Source organism: Canis lupus, chromosome 12 (assembly GCF_048164855.1).
Source record: "Canis lupus baileyi chromosome 12, mCanLup2.hap1, whole genome shotgun sequence".
Lineage (NCBI taxonomy): Eukaryota > Metazoa > Chordata > Mammalia > Carnivora > Canidae > Canis > Canis lupus.
In genome coordinates, this window is record NC_132849.1 from 33,393,186 (window position 1) to 33,414,645 (window position 21,460).

Below are 21,460 nucleotides of genomic sequence, written 5' to 3' on the forward strand. Positions count from 1 at the left end.
GATGCCTACCTGTTTGACAACTGACCAATAGAATACTCTAAAACATCCAATCCACCCAATCGTTTTAATTTTGTCTTCTTCTGAGAGTGTTACCAGTTAACCAAATTGCACGAAAACAGCTTGTTTGATGTAACTGAATATCCTTTTATTTCTGTGCTCGATCAGTAGTTATCTCCCAGGGAGTGTGCAACAGAATGGAATGCATTACTTTTTGTTGTTAGTACATTATGCTGGCAACGCATACTATATTACACTTAATATTCTGCTACATGTTTTGTGCCTATTATATCCCTGGACAGCTTTCTGTGTTCAATACATATAAATCACATCTTCTGTAAAATGGAAACATGATAGTTGTGAAGGCTAATTTAGTGAATACTTATAAATAACCTAGAACAATGTATGGCACATTGTAATTGTTTAGTTAATATTAACTATTGTTATTCCATTGTACAGGTGTTCCATAATTTGTGTGATCTACTGATGCAGGGGTAAGTGGCTGCCTTTTTCCCCTATCATAAATAATATAGAATTGAACAATCTTATGCATGTATCTTGATACATATAAATATTACTAGGATAAATTGCTAGAACTACAAGATCACAGAAAGTGTACCCTGTATTAGTCATATATCTATTGCTCACAGTCCATACTTTGATTTGTGACCCTGGAGTGGGAATCTATAAACTGCCTTTCCCAGACAGCCTTGCCAGCTGACTTCCTTTTGGTTTCTTCCAGGAAGATATTGCCTAATCAACCTCCAAAATGGTTGTATCAATTTGAATTCCCACCAACAGTGTATGAAAGGGCCTCTTTCTCTCCTTGTGGAATGTATCATTGTTTTTTTAAATACAACCATAGGGCCCCAATCCAGACCCTTCTGAGTAAGAATCTAGAGGGGTAGGGGCCTGGGTACCCATGTTTTCGAAGAGCAGCACAAGAGATCTGCACAGCCAGATAAGAACACGTTCTAGATCTTTGATTCCCAGAGTGAGCTCCCTAGATCACACCTGGAAGCTTGTTAGAAATGCAGAATTTCAGAAGCTGCATTTTAACAAGCTCCCCATGGAATTCACATGCACATTAAAGTTTGAGAAGCACTGCTCTCCATAAAGGATGCTGTCAGATGAGGAACAACAGATCCAGGTTTTGTGGTTCCTAAAGCTTGTATCATTTGGGAAAACTTTTTTTTTTTTTTTTTACACCAAAAGAGAATATAAAATCACAAACAAATATTGAGTGCAAATTGAATATTTATTTACAAGGAAGGAATGAATCATAATAAAATACTAATTTCCCAGTGCTGAAAATATCGCAAACATCACAGGATTCAGAGGGGGGAAAATGACAAAACATGTTTACCAGTGAACTGATGACACACATCTATAATATTTTTTTTAATTTTTAGCTGTCTCATTATATGCTAAACAATGTTTCCTAACATCTTTCTGTCTGTAGGGAGACAAAAAAATATTTTAAAAAACATTTCTTGTGGACCAAATTATTGATCGCTTAGAAAAGTTTTTCTCAACTTCCAACTTGTTACAATGTCATGTCAAATTTTTAGAGTTTTGTGAAATCTGGGATAAGCTCTATCCAGTTTTCTTCAATTGTGAGCTAGAAGAGTCATGGCATTTCAGGTTTCTTGTGCAGTCACTAATTTTAAATACCCTTTGTATCAATGACACTTGTTAACCTTTCTGTAGTCCGTGTCCTTGTGCTGACCATTACCTTCATCTTCCTTCTGCTTTTCTATTCCTTGTCTGGAATGTCCTGATTCACATAAATTTCATTCTTCTGTTATCATTTTATCTATATTTTCTTTGCTCTCATGCTCCTATTTGTCTTTATGATTTTTTATTCTTATTTATCTACTTATTGTAGAATCTTGACACCTAATGTGAGACTCAAACTCACAGCCCCAAGATCAAGAGTCGCATGCTCTTTCAACTGAGCCAGCCAGGTGCCCCTTGTCTTTAGGATTTAAACATCAAAATTTTTAGCTTCTGTGGTGATAAAAGAAAAAACATTTTGAAGTTTCTGTTGGTGTTCTCCCTCATGGTTTAGATTTTCAGTTTCCAATAGGATACATTCTTTCCTTCATATTTGAATTTTAGTATAATCAACCATTCTGAAAATTGACACAAAATTAATCTGAAATTAGGGCAAGCCGGGTGGCTTAGTGTCAGCCCAGGGCCTGATCCTGAAGACCCAGGATCGAGTCCCATGTCGGGCTCCCTGCTTGGAGCCTGCTTCTGCCTCTGCCTGTGTCTCTGCCTCTCTCTCTCTCTATGTGTCTCATGAATAAATAAATAAAATCTTTTTAAAAAAATAACAAAATTAATCTGAAATTAAGACATCCACAAGAGTATGTCAAATACATTTTTAAATTGTCTCTATAATATATTGAACTACATAATAGGATAACCAAATTACGTCTCTACAATACATTGAACTATGTAACAAGATAACCAAATTACTCTTCTACTGTATCAATTGCCTTACTGATAAATATAGGAGTTCTGTCACTAGAACCTTTGTCTCTTTGGGGCTTTTTAGTGCATTGTATCAATATTACATGCTATTTCATCTGAAGCCAGCAGACTTCACCTAGACAAGATAAGTCAGATATGCTAAGACTCCTTTTGAGATGAATAAAACCTGCAACATCACAGACTTACTATTTGTAGTACTATTAAAGGTTTTTGCTCCTACATACACAGGCATTCTGGTAAATTCTATTTTGAGCACTTAAAAAAAGAGAGAGAGAAAACAGTGTGTTTGTAATGGTATATGCTGCATTACTAAGTATATTCCTGGTGGAAGAGCATTTCTGGGGCTGGGGCGGGGGGAGCACCAAATCCTCTATTTACCTTAGATATTTGATGATTGGAAGAATTTTCAGCAGACTAGCTTCTAGCCCTGCACATTGTTTCCTTCCCATTCCCCACATGCTTCCAGTGTCAAGTATTGTAGAAACACTTCATTCCATGACACTGTGTGTGGCTTTGCATCTTCATGCCACAGTGGTGACTGAATCAGCACAGTAGGTGGTAGAAATATTTCTGGAAGCTATACCTACATGAGAATGGCAAACAACAGTGTAACTATATCCAGAAGTAACTACAGACTATATAAAGATGTATCATTAAACTCAAAATCAACATATCCCAACTCAGTTTCCCTTTATCTGGATCCCAAAAAATGCCTACTGTCACTTCAAGGCCCCCCAACACTAGGGAATTGTAATGATGGGGTGGGGTGTAGAAAAAGACAGCTGTTGTAACCAATTTCAGTCAAAATATCTTACTTTTGAAACTTTATAAAAATATGTGGCCTTGTAAAAACTTTGACGGGGTCCCTCCTGGGGCTTTTGGAAGGAACTATGCAAGCAAAGATCCCTGAAGCGTAAGTTTCATTAAGTTCATGGTCAACCTGTCCCTGTAGAGGACCACATAGGATCAAAATGACAGAGCAGAGAAATGTCTTCAAAGGTCACTAGTACAGCCCCTGTGTTATAAAGATTGGGAAACTAAGGTCCTCAGAGGCTGTGTCACTTCCCCAGGACCACACTCATTGCCACATTTGCCACACACTGGCAAAGGATGTCAAGAGGTCTTTCTGATAACCATCTCATATAAACATCTATAACTAGAAACGTCAGGGCTGGGTAACCAGCCTAAAGCCCTCCTCATCCTCTTTCATCTGGCTAGTGACAGAGTTGGGACTAGAATCTTGACTCCAAGTCCAGTGCTCTTTACAGTGCTTCCAGCTTTGTGAATTTTCCCCCTGCAGATCTTCAAACTTTAATTCCCCTGAAGATCTTCAGACTTTGAAAGCTAAATTTATGCAGTGTGTATTGAAGAAAATAAAGTGTTAGAAGTGTCACTCCAAATTTCATTTAGGCAAAATACCAAATAAATACCCCCTTACTCTCGGATCAGTCTCACAGCCTCTCACGAGGTACTTGCCAACAGAGATGTTTTGCCGATCCATTGGATCTCACATGACCAAAAAAAAAAAAAAAAAAATCTCTTCTGTAAGTCATACTCACAATGTATATGTTGATGAGATGTGGTTTGATACCAAAATAGGCATTCTCTACCCCAAAGGAAGAAGGATTACTGAATGCTGATACTAATGCTAATGTTAGTCTATTAAAAGTGTATCATGCTGTGGCTCTATTCTGATTTGTGCCTTGAGATAAAGATTTAATATCCCTCATTTAAATTACTGTATCTATTGGATTTTTATGGGCTGCAGTATGTTCCTATACTAACTTTTCAATGCAGTCATTTCCACCCTGAAGATTTATTTGGTCTGACAATTCACACACATCGCACAATTAAAACAACTGAAACATCAGCTCTGTGAGCCATAGTCTATTGTCCTTATGCATGAAATGATTATTTATTGAATGCCCCACCCCTTCTGTGACAGGCACTGTCACATACAGGAAATAGGAGAGGCTTGTGACATTGAAGGGAGATACAAAGATGGATGATACAAGATGTTTGCCCTCTTGGAGCTCCTAGACATGTGGGAGAAATAGACACCCAGCAGCCCAGTGGTTGTAATGCCACGTGGTCGAGTCTGAGACCACAGAGGAAGGGAATGGATAATTGGCTGGGGAGGAGAAACTCGAGACAGCTTTGGAGAGCTGACATTTGAGTTAATTCTCAAAAGACAACATTCACCAGAGAGAAAAGAGGCAGGGCATTAGAAGTAGAAGGTCCAAAAGGTGCAAAGGTTTGGAGATGTAAGGAGAATGTTTAGGAGACAGCTGGTAGTTTATCTGGGCTACAACCCAGAGTGCCTGGGAGCGGGGAGATGGTAGCTAGAGAAAAGTTGGAATTCAAATACTGTTATAGCAGCCTGGGAAGGGTTTGTGTACCATGCTAAGGAGCTTGGACTTGCTTCTGTAGAAAAGAGTAAGATTCGGGCAGCATAGTAACATAATCAGATTTGTGTTTAAGAAAACCAAGTACAGGAGGCATGCAGTTACAATGCTGTGTGGCAAAGGTCCAGGCAAGAAATAAGAGCCCAACCTATGAAAGTCCCAGTGCTATAACACAGCCTCCGCTGGTGAAGGATCTCAAGAGGTACCTTTTGATAACCATCTCAGGTAAACATCTGTAGCTAGAAACATCAGGAGTGGGTAACCAGCCTAAAGCCCTCCCCACCTTCTTTCATGCAGCAAGCTGTCATTTACAATATAGATCTCTCAGATCATTTCTATAAGTAAATAAGACATGCCAGGATGACCTATATCTGATCCTTTCCTTCTACCCCAGCCTAATGATGTCACATGTCATCCACTTCACTTTTTCTTTTTCACCATCAATGAGGCTGGATCTCAATAGGCCAATAAGTCTGATTCATAGATACAACAATGATGTAAGGGGCTTGGGACCTAAGTCCCAGAGTTCCCCCCTCTTAGGTCAAATAGGAGAACATAGAAATGCACTGACCCAGTTGGAAGGGAAACATCAGCTTATTATTAAGCCACCAAGCACCCAATAATACCCCAAATGCAGAGTTCACTGGTAAAAGCTAGATTGGAGAAAAAAGGGGGGAAAGGTTAAACTTTAGGACAAAGGGTGCCTCTGCTCCCATCCCAAATCCAAACCTTGGGGCCCGAGCCCTCAGAACTGACAGCAAGTCCACTCTCTCAGCCATCAGAAGGACGGAGGTCTGCAGCAGGCAGCAGGAAAAGGGAGAGTTTCCTGCTGCTTCCCCTGCTCAAGAGAGAGGGAGGGGAAGAGAGCCCTTAGCTCATATCCAGGCAGCGAAAGCCTAAGTGGAAGCCAAAGGTCTTGCTATCACAAGTCATGGCTATCATCACTCAGTGGCCAAGGAGCTCCCCGTAAGAGGATGGAGAAAGGCAGAAACAACCCCTTACACAGTGAGAGGGACAGACATATTTGGTGAAAGGCAGTTTGCCAAATAAAATACAGAGTGTCCAGTCAAACTTGGGTTTCAAATAACCAACAAATAACCTTGCAGTACAAGAATGTCCCAAATATTGCGTGAAATGTATTGTTTATGTGAAATTGGACATTCTACACTTTTACCTGGTCAATCCCAACCCTAGTGGAAGGCCTCTCCCTTCATGGCAGAGACACCCCCACGCCCCCAGCTGAATTGGAAGCCCAGAGGTGTAGACACGGAGGACTTTACAATCACGCAGTCCGGCCGCTTACTCTGGTTCACGATGAGAGCGAGGAGGCCCGGGGAACTGCAGTAACTGGCACAAAGTCATGCTGCTAATTAATGGCAGGCCAGGGAATAAAATACATCTGCTGATCCTACTGCCGTGCTTTCTCTTCGGCCACCTGAAGTCCCCTTTGTCCCTTGGCTCACCAGCTCCTGAATTAGATGAAAATTCCCTCGGGCAGAGAGAATTAGTTTTTAATGCCTTCTCCCCAGGCCTCACACAATGCTTTCTGAGCCCTGGCAGCGCCATCGATACTGCGGAGTGGCAGGCCATGTGGCGAAGGTCCCTGGATGACTGCCACCTCTCACGCGTCCTGCGTCCTGCCCCGGGAAGCCGTGTCCAGGGGTGCTGGGAAGTTGGCACGGCCTCCCGCCATGTGTGAAAATGGTCCCAGCCCTCCACAGAGGCCATGAAGTAGGACTTTCTGAGTAACCGACCACCTTTGGGGAAAAAGCGTCTCTCCTGAGGTAAGGGGTTCCAGGAAAACACAGCTGAGGCCTGCTAGCTTTCGCGAGAGGCAGTCTTCTTTTAATCAGGAACTTCATTTTCCTCCACAGCCAACCTTTGACCAGAGCTGCTGGCAAAGAACCAGCTGGACTTGTAGGATTTCTTTCTCTCCTCTCCCTTGCCTCCCTCTTGTGGACAAGCAGGCACGCAGTTAGTACAATGCCTCGGAGGAGGCCACGAGTCTGGAAACAGCTGCATCACCTGATTGATGCCTCTGCCACACGTGGCACTTGCGGGGCCAGACATTGACAACTCTACCAAGCGAGTGATCTTCCCTGCCTGCCACTCCTCACAAATCACACCACATCGTCTTCTCCTTGTTCCCAGAACCCTGATCACCTTCCCCTACCCCACCCACCCCACCCTCTCCCAGCCTCCACCTCCATGCTCCTGACCTCCTTCCACTATGACCCCAACCATGACTTACTTAGGCTTCTTGGAGTCCCAGTGCCCTGGGCAAGCAAGTCTTTTCTCATCCAGGAGACAAGTTGCCTCTTCTTGCATTTTTTTTTTTTAAGATTTTATTTTTAAGTAATATCTACACCCAGCATGAGGCTTGAACTCACAACTCCAAGATCAAGAGTCACATGTTCTACTGACCGACCAGCCAGGTGCCCCAAACACAGGCTCATGTAGGATCCAGAGATGCTTCATGAGGATAATAATGGCATTTATTCAGTGCTTAATAAGTAGAAGCTGCTTTTTGCTAAGCACTTGGCACACATTGTCTCTTCTACATTCATGATCTTCACAGCAAACCACTGAGGCACATATTATGCTTGTGCCCACTTTACAGATGAGGACACTGAGGTTTGGAAATATTAAATAACACACAGAAACTTTTACTCTAAGTGGTAGAACTGGGATTCAGACTCAGAAAACCTGACACTAGGCTCTTGAAAGCCCTACCCAATAGGACTCTCTGCAGTAATGGAAATGTTCTGCATTGTCCAGTATGGGAAGCACTAGTTACAAGTAGCTACCGAGTATCTGAAATGGGACTACTGCAACTAAATTTTAAATGTTACTGAATTTTATTTAATTTTAACTTTAAGAGTCGCAGAATACTAGTGGCTCCTCTCCCGAACAGTGCACCTTAAAATATAAATCCCTCCATTATTCTAATTACTCACTTTCCCCTTCCCTCCGCAATTGCTTAAATGCCTACCCTGAGTGGGTTAGGGAGATATTTTGTTCATCTCATTCCCTTGGCCCTCACTTCACAGAGTAGACTCTGACTAGAAAATTGGTAATTGATTTATGTCCCCATTGACACAACAAGGCAAGGAAAAGCAAATGAAAGATGTAAAAGACAGGGGCTCTGATCCTCCCTCTACTAGTGACAAGTCACAACATTTTTCTGGGCCTCAGTTTCTGTTTCTTCACAAGGACAGAGCTGTACTCCATGATCGCAGAGATCACCTCCAGCTTTAACATTCTGCAGGTGGAAAGTGCTTCACAGAACCCCTCTCCGACTCTCAGGGTGCCACATTTAAAACAAGGGCCCCAGGTGAGGAGTCTGGCACCAACAGTGATTACCTGGAGGAACAGTCAGCAAGCATGCTTGATTGTGCACATCTAACACCCCATAATATATGGGGTTCTTTTTTTAGAACCCTAATCAGAGATTTCATTTGCATAATTAACATCTTTAGGAATAATTGCAAATGACACATCTGTTCACTATCACCTCCTTGGCAAACTATGTGTTATAAACACAGTTTCTTTAGCTCTGTAAACAGTTGGTGCCTGTCCTTTGCTTTTCATGTTAGTCACTTTCCACCTTGGTGAGAACCCTGCATGACCCATCCCTCCATGGTTCCACCCCTTCTGCCAGTAGGTACTCAAACCAGATCAGGACCTGCTTGCAATAATTACCCTTTCTCACTGGCTGCAGAGCATAAGTTCTTGATCCTGGCTCCTAAGACCAAAGCTTCAGAGAAGTCACAAATTTGATGAAATTCTGGGTGTATATGGTTGTGCGTGTACATTCTGGGGAGAGGGTCCATGGCTTCCAGTAGAGTTTCAATGGATTACAGAAAAGAGTCATATGTTGTGAATGCCCATAGTAAGACTGGACCCTCTCTATTCCCAGAAAGCCTTGCTTAGTACCAAACATGGTTCTTTTTTGGAAGAAAGGCCAGCTTTATGTGGGGCCTCACATGGGATAGGACTTAATGGTATCAGGAAGACTCTAGGCCAACTCTTCTTGAAGTTTAATGAGCATATGAGTTAGTTGATGATTTTGTTAAAATGCAGATTCTGATTCAGTGATTTTTAGGGTGGGCTCAAGATTCTCCTGGTGGCCCAGTAAGCACACTAGGAGTAACAAGGCACTAGACCAAAACCATGTCGGCATCCTCTCACCTCTCCTGTGTCTTCATGCCATGTAACTACTTATGACAATACTTAATTTCCTGAGATATATATATAGCCCTGGGTACACTTTATTCCTGACTCGGACTTTCTCCTCAACTAATTTATCTGTTCAGTCTTGCTCTAGTGAACTAAGCTGAACAACTTAGAATCCTCGAGGGCCCTCTTTATCCTTCTCCTTTCAAGACTAAGCCAGGTACAGCCCCAGTCAGCTCATTAATTTTATTTCCCCTCAGCCCCACAATGGCCCAATTTAGCCCTTCAGAATGAGGTTGTTTCTCACAAAAGGCATGCCTTGCTCAATTAGAACTTAGATTTTAAAAAAGTCATTCCATCTATATATCCTAAATGTGAATTTCCTTTTACTCATCCCAATACTTTGTTTCCCCAGTACTTGCTAAAGAAGCATGGGACCCTGATGCTTAGTTTGAACCAAGAGGGTATTCATCTAAAGGGAGAAGACTGTGGCTCATCTATATGAAGCAGGTTGCCTCAGGAAAAAATAAGGACCTCTTCACTAATCTTACTCAAGTAGAACAATAACAGAGATGCCATAGCAAGGATTGAGTGATGTAGTAAATTGAAGAATATGGCCACAATACTGTGTAACAACTCTCTTCAAGGGTGGAGGCTGCTTCTCTGCCTTGACTCTGGGTTGGCCCTGTGTCTTGTTTTCACCAATCAAATGTGGCAGAGGAATTCCAAAGCCTAGCCCTCAAGAAGCCTTTGCAGCTTCCTCCCTTTTGAAACGCTGCCTTAAGAACACTATGTAAAGAACCCAGTCTAGCCAACAAGGAGGGGAGGCTGGATGGAGAAAAATAAGCCACTGTAGCCCACAGCCAGGACCATCTGCCAGAACATGAATGAAGCCACCTTGGTCCCCCAGTCCAATACAACCACATAAGTGAGTCCGGGTGAAAACAGCAGAGGAGCCACATAGCCAACCCAGAATTGTGGGAAATAATAAGTCACTACATTTCAAGATGGTTTGTTCTACAATATGAGATAATTAAAATAGGTGGGGTGCCTGAATAAAGACTCTTGAAATGTGATTACATATTTTAAGTAATGCTGGGGGGGGGGGTGAGTAGGGAGTTGATTTAATTTCAATTAAGCTTTTTCTTCTGTGTATTTACAGCTCTGTTCTCCATTCAAAAGTCTGGTTTCTGCACATGCTTCTGTTGCTGACCTGCCATGTGAGAAAAACAATGAATGCCCCCACCCAAGGCCTCTTCAGATCTTTAGTGACACTAATATAACAGGGCATCTTGCTTGAACTAGAACAAAGATTTTGATATGCTCAAAGGTACTGAAGCTAGGTCCCATCTCCCCACTGTCATGAAGCACTATGCCTGCGGGCTTTGGGATTTAGAATGCTGCCATGGGATGCCTCAGAGAAGAGAAAGGAAAGCAAGGTGACAATGGCAAGGATGAGGCAGTGTTCTCTGTACTCTAACTTCAAACCCATTGCAAAGGACTTATTTTGATTCTAAAAAAAAAAAAAAAAAAAAAAAAACAGTGCCAAAAGCTGAGGGAGGAACTTGAAGAAATCTAGGCACACACATGCTGCTTCAGAGCCCAGCACACAGAGCTGGGGACAGTGCTCTCCTCTCTTCCTCACCCTGCCCCAACTCTGGCATGCAGACAGAGCAGCTTTGTCTTCCTCAGAAGGGAAACCTATGGCTGTGCTTACTAGGGTCCCATTCTCACTGGAGCCCAACCATTCAACACAAGGGTAAGGGCCCCTGACAAAGGAGTCAATGCACAGAACGAGTGGCCAAGATACGCCATCTCTTTGAGGCCTCCTCAGGATAACTAGGGAAGCCTCTGGGGAGGAGATGAGGTCCAGTGTGAGCAGATGAGGCTCCATCTGTACCATCAATGGGAATATGTCTGAACATGGATTCACAGTCTGGTTACACAATGAAATTAAGACCTTTTTCAGGTTTTTTTTTCCTGATTGTTAGAGTCCCATGACCTGCACCAGATGTTCTGATCTCATCCAGGTGCTTCGTACATCCTTCCTTTTTGAAGAGCTGGTTTTCTACAGGTGTTTTAGGTTATGTGCAAAATGAAGCTTATTTCCCAAGCTGAGTAGATGTTTCAACTACGTTTGAAGATCAAGATATGGAGTGAAAGTTTGGAGCTCAGAGTGGTAACTTAGGACTTCTTATCTAGCTACTTGCCTACTCTCTATGCATGATAGAATATATAGAAATATCATATATATGGGATCCCTGGGTGGTGCAGCGGTTTAGTGCCTGCCTTTGGCCCAGGGCGCGATCCTGGGGACCCGGGATCGAATCCCACGTCGGGCTCCCGGTGCATGGAGCCTGCTTCTCCCTCTGCCTGTGTCTCTGCCTCTCTCTCTGTGTGTGACTATCATAAATAAATAAAAATTTAAAAAAAAAAAAGAAAGAAATATCATATATAGATCTAGAGAGAATATCTATATATGCTAATCCAGACACTATTTTACCTCAAGTAGGATACAGATTGTATTATATTTTTATTTCAAGAAGGGAAATATAACCATATATATCATGGATCACATTACAGAGAACAAACCCAGTTGGCCCAATTCAGCTAGTTTTTTTGTTACATCTTGTTATATTGACTTCCTATGGCTTATTCCTTTTTAGTCTACCATTAGGAGAATGCCATACAAACTGTGCCAGGTCAACAATTTGGCAATAGCTAATGATATTGAAGAAAAGCTTACCTTGTTACCTTGCAATTCCACTCTTAGGTTATGTACACTGAAGAGATATGAAATAAATTTGGGAAGCAATACAATACTGCAGTTAAAATAATTGAACTAGATCTACTGATATCAGCATGGATAAATTACAATATAACATCAAATATAAAAAAGTTTTTAAAAGATGCTTATAGGAAAACCACAAGAGTACTGTTAAAAGCTCATCCCCAAAAAGGACTGTATATTGTTTCTGTATATATTCTACATAGTAAAAGTAATTTTAATAAACAAGAAAGATAAATTCAACAGCTCTCTCTGGAAAGAAAGAGAAAAGAATAACACAGTAGAGTGGAAATATGGAGATTTGGCTACGTTGCTACACTTTATTTCTAAGGAAGGAAGAAGGAAAGGAGAGAGGTAGGGAACCAATACTAATATGGGAAAATGGCAAATCTCAGTAGCTAGCACATGAATATTGGTTATATTATTCACAGTTCCCTTGTGTATTTAAACTTTTTCCTTTTTTTTTTTTTTTTAATTTAAAGATAATGGACAACTTACCAGCAAAGGGACTTCAATCCCCTCTGCTATGGTACCTGTTCTGAAGGAACTTCCTGGGTTTGTTCATGATCAAAGTACAAGAAAACACATCCTCGGATTAAACGCCACTACTCATGTCTTCTCATCCTCATACAAAATAATTTTCCTTGCTATTATATACATGCATTGCCTCTGATTTCTGCCCAATGACACTAGCCCCAGGAGGCAGGATAAGAGGTAAAGAGGGTGGAAACACGAAACCAAACCCTTGTAAGACATGAAGAAACACTTACTCTGTTAGAGCCCACTTTGGAATGCTCTGTGTTTCTGTCACCTCGGGCATTCTGATTCATTCTGAGCATCTCCTCCAGATACAAGTCATTTAGCCAGCCGACAGGAGGAACAATTACTGCTGGCTTAAAAGATTGGTTGATTTCTCTGGCATCTATTTGCCTGCAGTTCTGGCTCCCTGACAAATCAAGTCAGATCAATTTGTACCCTAAAGAGTAAATGGGAGGATGTGATTATTTTCTGGTTCAATAGAAAAGCATTTCATTTCAAAGGGCTGCTGCATAGCATTTCTTTTGAGATTCACTAGGAACAGGTCAAGTCCCTAGAGAGTAAATGATGGATTCTCAGGAGGACAGCTTGGCTTTGCTTCTTACTGAAGCTTTGGGAAAGGAGGCAGGATATGGAGATGAACAGAAAGTGTTCTCCTCTGAGAAAGAAGGTCCTACATATCTGACTGCCTAGACAGTTTGGGCAACTATAGCAAAATACTATACACTAGGTGGCTTAACAACAGAAACTTATTTCTCATAGTTCTCAAGGCTGGAAGTCTGAGATCAGAGTGCCAGGATGGCCAGGTCCTGATAGGGTGTTCTTCTAGGTTTCAGATGTCTAACTTCTTATTGTATGATCACATGGCAGAAAAGAAAGCTAACTAGCTCTCTGGGCTCTTAAAAGGCCACTAATCTGGGATCCCTGGGTGGCTCAGCAGATTAACACCTGCCTTTGGCCCAAAGCATAATCCTGGAGTCCCAGGATTGAGTCCCACATCAGGCTCCCTGCATGGAGCCTGCTTCTCCCTCTGCCTGTGTCTCTGCCTCCCTCTCTCTCTCTCTCTCTCTCTCTCTCTCTCGAATAAACAAATAAAATCTTTAAAAAAAAAAAAAAAAGGCCACTAATCCCATTGCTGAAGGCTCCATCCTCATGACCTAATCACCTCCCAAACACTCTACCTTCAGATACCATCACACTGGGATTAGCGTTTGAACACAAACATTTTGGAAAGACACAAACATTCAGTCCATCACACTCATATTTAAGGAATACATTCTTTGCCTCCTCAAAAGGAGTGATTCTTTAAGAGTTAAAAAACAGGGACGCCTGGGTGGCTCAGCGATTGAGCATATGTCTTCAGCTCAGGACGTGATCCCATGGTCCCAGGATCAAATCCCAAATCAGGTTCCTTGAGAGGAGCCTGCTTCTCCCTCTGCCTGTGTCTCTCTCTGCCTCTCTCTGTCTCTCATGAATGAATAAATAAAATCTTTAAAGAAAAAAAAAGTTTAAAAACATGCTAAAGATTCAAGGTGATAGAAACCTAATTCTCCTGGCAGCCAAATCAAGATCTAGAAAATTACCCCTGAAACAGAACCAAAGAAGTAGAAATAAACTCCTAGAGAACAAAAGGAAACAGAGGTGGGAAAACATTTGAACCAGTTTGGTCCTTGACACTTTGATGCCCTTTACTTGCCTGGTAAGAGATTTGTTCACTGAGACACAGTGTTAGAGTGAGAACCCAAGTGACAGAAGCCTTGGTTGGTTCTGAGATCCTGTGATGGAGGGCTTCCCTTTTCAGATGTTATCTGACACTTGAACTCAATCTTCAGGGTCAGATTCAACCCCCAATCCTGCATATTTTTCATTCCCTCACCCCACAGACATCATAGCTGACATGTAGGAGTTGGAATAATGTCACGGAAACATGTGGGCTTTGGGGGTAGGCTGCTTGGGTTCAGTTCTCAGCTCTGTGGTTTATGAGTCGTGAAACTTTGACAAACGACGTCAGCTTCGATTCCCTCTGTAACACAAGAGCGGTAATAGCACCTTCCTCACAGGCTTGTTATAAAGGACACGGTGGGTATAAAGCTCTTAACACTGTCCCTGCCATAGATCAAGCACTCTACAGCTGTTCATTATGATTATTACTGTTATTATCTACCGCCTTGGGTATGTGATGCTGTTTTGTTTCCTATGAAAGACACGGAGATTTTTAAATCCAAATTTTAGTGAGAATATGTCTATTGCATGAGCAACAGGTAGGTTGATTGTAGGGAGCCTCTGTCCTTATGGATGAACTATAGGCTTCCTCTGACTCATTGCTGTCCGCCATGGAATTGTCATCTTTTTTACCTTGGTCTCCATGGCAATTAGATATTTACTCTTGCTCCTCATCTCTACAACACTCTACACGGGGTCAGTTTATTCATGAGCACCATAGTGTAGCAATGTACAAGAAGTCAGAAGGCAAGAGTTCTGGCTCTTTCCATGGCAATAACCAGTTGTGTGTGGGTTGAGATTTATCTATCATTTCTGCCTTTAGGTCTCCACATCTATAAAGTGAGGATTATTTTTCATATTCTCTTCACTTCACCAGGTTATGGAAACTGAAAACATGAATATGAAAGTATGTTGACTTCTAAAGGGTGCAGAGAAAATGGAAGAGATCATTATTGTCTCTTCATCTTTATTTTTCCACCTGCGAATCCTTGAATGCATGAACCCAACAGAGTCTAACAGTAATATCTAGAATGCAGGAAGTATATCTACCAAATACTGCTTAAACAGGCTGCATATTATAAGCAGCATATTTTAACAGCCAGGGACTTCATACATATTGTTGAAAATAATGGGTCCCAAATAAAATTTAAAACTTTTTGGGATCCCTCGGTAGCTCAGCAGTTTAGTGCCTGCCTTTGGCCCAGGGTGTGATCCTGGAGTCCTGGGATCAAGTCCCACGTTGGGCTCCCTTTGTGGAACTTGCTTCTCCCTCTGCCTATGTCTCTGCACCCACCCCCCACCCCCCACCGTGTGTCTCATGAATGAATAAATAAAATATTTTTAAAAAAAAACTTTTTAATATAAACTCTAACATCTATCTGTAAACTGGTCATTGCTGCCACATACTACATACACTTAGCAAATGTAAAGCCTTCCATCCTGGGGCACCTGGGTGACTTAGTGGTTGAGCATCTGCCTTTGGCTCAGGTCATGATCCCAGGGTCCTGGGATTGAGTCCTGCATCAGGCTCCCTGCTGGGGGCCTGCTTCTCCTATGTCTGTGTCTCTCCCTGTGTGTCTCTCATGAGTAAATAAAATCTGAAAGAAAAGAAAAGAAAAGAAGAAAAGAGAAAAGAAGAAAAGAGAAAAGAAAAGAGAAGAGAAAAGAGAAAAGAGAGAAAAAAGAGAAAAGAGAAAAGAGAAAAGAAAAAAAAGCCTTCCATCCTAAAACTAGAAACTGACCAAGCATAGTTTCTGGTAAGTTTTAGTATTGTATCTGATTTTAAAATGTTTCTTTTCATAAAGGAATGCTAAGGGACAAATTTTCAGTTTGTTTCTTTTTTGTTTGTTTGTTTCTTCTTATTTTAAAAATGCAACTGTATTATCCAACTTTGTTTCCTGACTCTATATTGAAAGTCTCTAGAACTGCAGCCAAGCTTATTAAAACTTTGCAACAGGAAATGGCTATGAACATTTACTTTGGGCTTCCGTTAGAACTGGGTTTACACCTCCTGCTACTGTTATCTGCTGCGTGGTCCCAACAGAAATGATGCTCAGAAAGTAAATTGTAAACAGTTTATTTGCAACAAGCATTTCCTGCTGCTAAAGACTTTCGAGCACCCTGCTTCATATCCTTGAGCAATTTAGAAATGATTAATCACCACTCCTGCTTAAAGAATGCAAATCTGGGCAACTAGGGAAAATGCATTTATTGATATTAATGGGATTTATTTCAGATTTTTTAAAAGTGTGCAGTCCCTATATAATGAGAACAAAACTTTCAGAACCTTTGTTCCCAGGAAATCACTATGCCCTTATTCCTTTGCTCATACTGTTCCCTCAGCCTGGATGCCCCCGTTCTTCTACTATTTCCATGTCTGTCAATGTCCTTTCATGCCACTCGGTCTATGGTGCCTCCTTCCCACTCCAGCCCCCGTGCAACTGCCATTCCTCTAAAGAACCATGCACCTGTATCTCTGCAGTGCTTCTTCTGCTTTGCTCTTTAACTCGTTGTCTCACACAGGATATTACGGTTTTTGAAGGACCATGACCCAGATCGTTCAAACTTTTCTTTCTTTTTTTTTTTTTTTTTAAGATTTTATTTATTCATCAGAGACACAGACAGTCAGAGGGAGAAGCAGGCTCCATGCAGGAAGCCCGATGCGGGACTCGATCCCAGGGCCCCCTGGATCACACCCTGAACCAAAGGCAGATACTCAACCTCTGAGCCACCCAGGTGTCCCACTTTCTCTCTTTCAAAACACATGCATATGCAACAGGTACACGATGCTTGGCACATGGTAAACACACAGTATCAACCGATAAAATTGTAAGAGTTATTATGTACTCATTCAATAAGCATCTATTAAGTACTTCCTATGTGCAATGTTATGCCAGACTCTGCAATTGGAAGGGGATAACACGGATAAATAAGACACAGTCTGATGGAGGAGACAGCAATGCCAATAAAGATTATATTTGACAAATGCTCAAATCAAAATGTACAAAATAATACAGGTGCACAAGGAAGGGAGAGACTTAATCAGGGGGAATGCAGACAGGCTTCATAAAAGAGGCAAGCCTCAGTCTTTAACTAAAAGCATGAAAGGAAGTCACCTGTAGCAGAGCTGTGGTAGGTCTGGAAGGCATTCAAGGGAAAGGGAATCATTTACGAAAAACCCCAGTGTGGAAAGAATGATGGGGGCAACTAGGATTGGAGCCTGGACATGGGGTGCTTAGTGCAGGGGGATGGACAGGACAGAGATGGAGCCAGATAGTGGAATGTTCTCTGTGCCTGCCTATGGAGTTCACCTTGACCCACCAGGCAGGATACCTGTCCCAGGTTTTACAGCAGGAGAGAAAGTGGGCCAGAGCTGGGTTTTAGGATGATCATGCTGGTAGCTGGCAGCTCAATTGGCCATAGCTTTTGGCCCTTGTTTTCCTTTCCTGCCCCCAGTCCTGGTGCTTCACTACTCGCTGGGGAATTTAGAACAGATGATGGTGAGTTGGGAGGAACTGTTAATTCCCTTTAATGGCATTTTTTCAGTCCAAAGCGGTCACATTCTCAGAATATAAATTTACTTCTGCATACTTTCACATAGACAACCACAGTAAAATAAATGTTGTTAATTAGTGTTGGTCTTAAAGATTAACAGCATTTAATCCCCACCCCACCCCCACCAATGAAATAGCATTGCCTTCATAAGGAGTCGGAGAGGAAGGGAATGGGGCAAGTGAAATGTTTGAATAAAGCAATCACAGTAGTTTAATTAAGTGAAACTCTGCCAGCTGCTGTGAATGTGACCCCACAGACTTACTTTGTTTGTATTTCAAATCATCCTTTCTAAAGAAAGGGAAGAAGCATGCCTACTAAGAATGTTCCTACACTCCTCCCCACCCATACACACACTTTTAGGCAAGCCTGATCTAAACAGAATCATTTTCCAGACCAATAGTAAGAAACAGTGGGAGCAGCTGACAGTGACCCTCTGAGCCTTGCTAACAGCACTTTAAGTGCTTCACCAAGAGCCTATAAGGAGTAGAACCATCCTAAAGCTTCCAAAAAATAGGAAAGGAGGAGTGGGGCATGGGGATGCTCTAATTCTCCACTGGTTCTACCACCCTTTGTCTAGTGTTAAAGAACAGGGAGGGGCCTTGCTATGAGCTAAAAACACTAATTTCTCAAATACCATGCTCTATTTTGGGGGACCATAACCTTTTGAGCCCAAAATGGGAAGACCTCATTCCAAATAGCCACTGTTTCCTCTTTCCAGTCCCTTGAGGGGAAACAATTAGCCTGTTCATTTCAACTGTTGACGCATCCCTACCCAGTGAGAGCAACAGTTCAAGTTTGGGCTTGGGAAACTGGACCTCCCAGGTTCTGATCTTTGATCCATAACTTTCTGTGTGATTTGGGGCATGCTCTTACCCTCTCTTGGCCTTGAGCCCCTTGTCTGTAAATGAAAATAAAGAAAGCATCTACCTTGGAATGCCTGGGTGGCTCAGTTAGTTGAGCCTCCAACTCTTGGTTTTGGTTCAGGTCATGATCTCAGGGTCATGAGATCAAGCCCCTCATGAAACCCCTCATTGGATTCTGCACCCAGCTTGGAATCTATTCATGATTCTCTCTCCCTCACCCTCTGCCCCTTACCCTGCTCACTCATTCTCACTCCCTCCCTCCTTCTCTCTCTCTAAAATAGATTAAATCTTTAAAAAGTTGTGAGGATAAAGTAAAATAATGGATGTATGTGACACAGAATAAGGACTTTGTAAACATTAGCATCATCAGCAAGTGTCAACGAAATCTTATTACCTATTGCCTCATATCTCGGACTACGAATTAGTGTGAATTGGTTCATCACACTCCTTTAGAAATAGAATTGTAGAATCTGGGTTGTAAAAAAAAAAAAAAAAAAAAAAAAGTCAAAGAACACCAAATCCAATGTTTCTACTCTTCAAAGGAGGAAACGGAAGTTCAGTGATCTGCCCTTAAGCTCTGCCCCTTTTGCAGTGGGGCCAGGGCCCAGGGTCCTCAGTTCTAATTAAACGCTTTCCCACCATATCATGCTTTCCTCTATAAGAATCTGGAAACTCTCAGCTTTGCTGAGTACATGAGAAGCTGATGGCGAATTATATACCAAGCTCCTAGACAGTGCTCTGTTCAGGGTTAGGGTGACCAGCTGTCTGAGTTTTCCCAAAACTGAGGGTTTCCTGCATTCTAGGACTTTAAGTTCTAAACCTGGACAGACTTGGGTAAACTGGACAGTTTTTAAGCTTACTTAAGGCAGACCCTCAGTAAGTTTGGGGGGATTTTTTGTTATTGTTGTTGTTTGTGGGGGGCGGGGGGGTTGCACTTCCAAAGACCTTTACTGAGGATGCCTGGGTGGCTCTGCAATTTACTGCCTGCCTTCAGCCCAGGACATGATCCTGGAGTCCTAGGATTGAGTCCCACATCAGGCTCCCTGCATGGAGCCTGCTTCTCCCTCTGCCTACGTCTCTGCCTGTCTCTCTCTCAATCTCTCTCTCTCATGAATAAATAAAATCTTTAAAAAAAAAAAAAAGTCCTTTATTGGATGTCAAGGCCAGGAACTATCCTGGGAGTGGGATCCCAGTCCCAGTCTGGAGTCTCTAGGTCTATGCTGCCCCTGCCCCTGTTCCTGACTGGGACAGGTGGCCTCCTCTGACAGACTACTTGGCTCACTCTTTCAGGTGGTCCCAGCCCTGCTTGGAGTACTCACAGGCCTTAGAGGGGGCCACCGACAGAGCCAATATCACTGTAATGATGCCTGAATTCCAGGTGTCGCAAATGTGAAAGTTAAATTTTGGAGGAGCTGGGAGCTAGGGTATCTTCAGACCAGTCTACTCACACATTTACTGGCTGAACTGGTACATGCCTGGAGGGAGTACCTCCTCAGCCTTCTGAAGAATAGCCTGGCTCTTGTTGCTTGGCCAAAGCAACTCCTGGTCATAAACCAGGTAAGCGGCACCCCCAGCCATACTGCCCTTAATAAGGAACCTCATCAGCGACCACACTCAGGGCACCATGGTCACTGTGCTCTGCACATGAGGGCACTTGACTCGCCACCCTCAGTAAGTGCTTCTTGAATGAATGAAAGAATGTTTTCTGAGAACCAATCGAGTTCTCTGTAAATCTGCCTGGCCTAGGAGAGGAAGACACATAAGGAAAGGAGAAAGGAAGGGTCTGGCCCCTTTTGTCAAGAATGGGAAGTCTGATTTGCCAGAGAACTATATCTTCTTGGTTAAACGGACAGTGTCTCAAAATGGATCCTTATTGAGAAAAGAAAAACCGAAAAGCAAAGATAAACCACAATGGACTTTATTTAAAGGAAAAAAGACAAAGGTTAGCTAATAAAAGCCACAACCAGGGTGCAGCCTGGCCCTAGTTCATTTTCTCTTATGGCCCCATCCTAGCAGAAGACTGGGAATAAGGCTGGAGCTCCCTCTCAGATCTGCAGAGGAACAATTGCCCTGCTCCCAGGCAAAGAAACATGCCCTATGTCTACACCTCCAAGGGCTGTATGGAATGGGAGAAGCTAATGGAAAAGAACGCTTCCAACATGGAGAAGCAACACCCTGTGAGAGAGAGAAATGGAAAGACAGAAGAAAAAAAAAACAGCCGCTAGCCAGCTACTTTCGGAATAATTAAAGGATTCTTATACTGTGAGTCACAGGCAGCCCAGGAAGACAGTCAGGAAGTACAAAGCAGTATTTCAGGGTGCAAGAATTTGCTGTGCATAAACAGCCGTCACTGTCCCTTCAAAACAAAATGGTATTTCCCTAAAATCTAGCACTGTCTTAAACTAGTAAAATAAGTGTCTTTCTGCCATAACTTCTGTAAAATTGCATATCGGCAATAGGCAATACGGTCTTCGCTCAGTGGGTTAAACCTGGAAACATCTGGAAGATAATTATTCCCTTTTTAATAATAATAGTTTAGTGAACAAACTCCACCTGATGGTGAAAGGTAATAAACATGCCCACTGTTCATTTTTAATTCCTTTTTGGAAAGTTCCCATTTCTGCCAGACATTCTTTCAAGTGATCTTGGGTAACTCACACCCCCTCTCTGGACCTGACCCTTCTCATGGACTTGGTGAATAAAAAGCTAATTTCTGTTCTTCCATTCTCTGCTAGGACAACATAATAATGCAGATATCTTACCTATACTCCCAACACAGCATTAGAGTTCTGACCAGTCATTGATTGTACTTACATCTGGTTGTCAGAAACAGACCCAGAGCAAGATGAATGGAACAGGTGCCTTAAGCCTCTAGAAGCTGAGTTCAGGAGGCCAGAGACAGATTTGCCCAAATTAAC

At 42.3% G+C, this 21,460-nt stretch overlaps 1 pseudogene; it reads right to left on the reverse strand.

The window, feature by feature from the left end:
* Nucleotides 1–19,820: 19,820 nt before the first annotated feature.
* Nucleotides 19,821–20,168, reverse strand: LOC140600796 (MICOS complex subunit MIC13-like; annotated as a pseudogene).
* Between the last annotated feature and the right edge of the window lie 1,292 nt (nucleotides 20,169–21,460).